Consider the following 2306-nt stretch of genomic DNA (forward strand, 5'->3'; position numbering starts at 1 on the left):
GAACCACACGAGGGCGACCTGGGGTTGAAATCCCCCGCCACATAGGAACGAATGCCGGGCGTTCGAGTTGCCCAGGCAGGGGGTTATCCTCCACTAGCAAACCTCCACGAGCAGCGGAGCCCGTCAGCTGCGCCAAAAAGAACCACACGAGGGCGACCTGGGGTTGAAATCCCCCGCCACATAGGAACGAATGCCGGGCAACCAGGGGTCGAAATCCCCCATTGAAATGAATGGCGGGCAACCAGGGGTCGAAGTCCCCCATTGAAATGAATGGCGGGCAACCAGGGGTCGAAGTCCCCCATTGAAATGAATGGCGGGTTACCAGGGGTCGAAATCCCCCATTGAAATGAATGGCGGGCGACCAGGGGTCGAAATCCCCCATTGAAATGAATGGCGGGCAACCAGGGGTCGAAGTCCCCCATTGAAATGAATGGCGGGCAACCAGGGGTCGAAGTCCCCCATTGAAATGAATGGCGGGCTACCAGGGGTCGAAATCCCCCATTGAAATGAATGGCGGGCGACCAGGGGTCGAAATCCCCCATTGAAATGAATGGCGGGCAACCAGGGGTCGAAGTCCCCCATTGAAATGAATGGCGGGCAACCAGGGGTCGAAGTCCCCCATTGAAATGAATGGCGGGCTACCAGGGGTCCAAGTCCCCCATTGAAATGAATGGCGGGCTACCAGGGGTCGAAGTCCCCCATTGAAATGAATGGCGGGCTACCAGGGGTCGAAATCCCCCATTGAAATGAATGGCGGGCGACCAGGGGTCGAAATCCCCCATTGAAATGAATGGCGGGCGACCAGGGGTCGAAATCCCCCATTGAAATGAATGGCGGGCAACCAGGGGTCGAAGTCCCCCATTGAAATGAATGGCGGGCTACCAGGGGTCGAAATCCCCCATTGAAATGAATGGCGGGCGACCAGGGGTCGAAATCCCCCATTGAAATGAATGGCGGGCTACCAGGGGTCCAAGTCCCCCATTGAAATGAATGGCGGGCTACCAGGGGTCGAAGTCCCCCATTGAAATGAATGGCGGGCTACCAGGGGTCGAAATCCCCCATTGAAATGAATGGCGGGCGACCAGGGGTCGAAATCCCCCATTGAAATGAATGGCGGGCAACCAGGGGTCGAAAGTCCCCATTGAAATGAATGGCGGGCGACCAGGGGTCGAAATTCCCCATTGAAATGAATGGCGGGCAACCAGGGGTCGAAATTCCCCATTGAAATGAATGGGCCCATTCATTTTCAATGGCCGGGCTACCAGGGGCGCAGTACCACCTGTCGTCATTAGGGGCGCTGTAGATAGGGGACCGAGTCCCCCCATTCGAGAGGTTTGCACCCAAACCTCAAAATGGTTGGTGTACAATTATAGGAGAGACCTTTTTAAGACGTGGGAGCTCCAGGGCAAATCAAGGGAGGCTCGACCAACCCATATCCGCTTTAGATGCACTTTAGGTCGGACTCCCTTGCCAGATGGTCCCCTCCTCAGCCTGGTTCTCGAATTTTTTCTAAGTCAGCCCAACTTGGAAATATTTTCAGAGTGCCACTTTCAAGGGAGTTTCGCCCAACCCCTATCCGCCTAAGAGGCACTTCAGGTCGGCCTGACTGGCCACATTTTCCCCCTCCTCATCCTGGTTCTCGAATTTTTTCTAAGTCAGCCAAACTTGGAAATTTTTTCAGAGTGCCACTTTCAAGGGAGTTTCGCCCAACCCCTATCCGCCTAAGAGGCACTTCGGGTCGGCCTGACTGGCCACATTTTCCCCCTCCTCATCCTGGTTCTCGAATTTTTTCTAAGTCAGCCAAACTTGGAAATTTTTTCAGAGTGCCACTTTCAAGGGAGTTTCGCCCAACCCCTATCCGCCTAAGAGGCACTTCGGGTCGGCCTGACTGGCCACATTTTCCCCCTCCTCATCCTGGTTCTCGAATTTTTTCTAAGTCAGCCAAACTTGGAAATTTTTTCAGAGTGCCACTTTCAAGGGAGTTTCGCCCAACCCCTATCCGCCTAAGAGGCACTTCGGGTCGGCCTGACTGGCCACATTTCCCCCCTCCTCATCCTGGTTCTCGAATTTTTTCTAAGTCAGCCAAACTTGGAAATTTTTTCAGAGTGCCACTTTCAAGGGAGTTTCGCCCAACCCCTATCCGCCTAAGAGGCACTTCGGGTCGGCCTGACTGGCCACATTTTCCCCCTCCTCATCCTGGTTCTCGAATTTTTTCTAAGTCAGCCAAACTTGGAAATTTTTTCAGAGTGCCACTTTCAAGGGAGTTTCGCCCAACCCCTATCCGCCTAAGAGGCACTTCGGGTCGG

This window comes from Leptonotus elevatus, unplaced genomic scaffold (genome assembly GCF_054856555.1).
Source record: "Leptonotus elevatus isolate MCC_2025b unplaced genomic scaffold, RoL_Lele_1.0 HiC_scaffold_84, whole genome shotgun sequence".
NCBI lineage: Eukaryota > Metazoa > Chordata > Actinopteri > Syngnathiformes > Syngnathidae > Leptonotus > Leptonotus elevatus.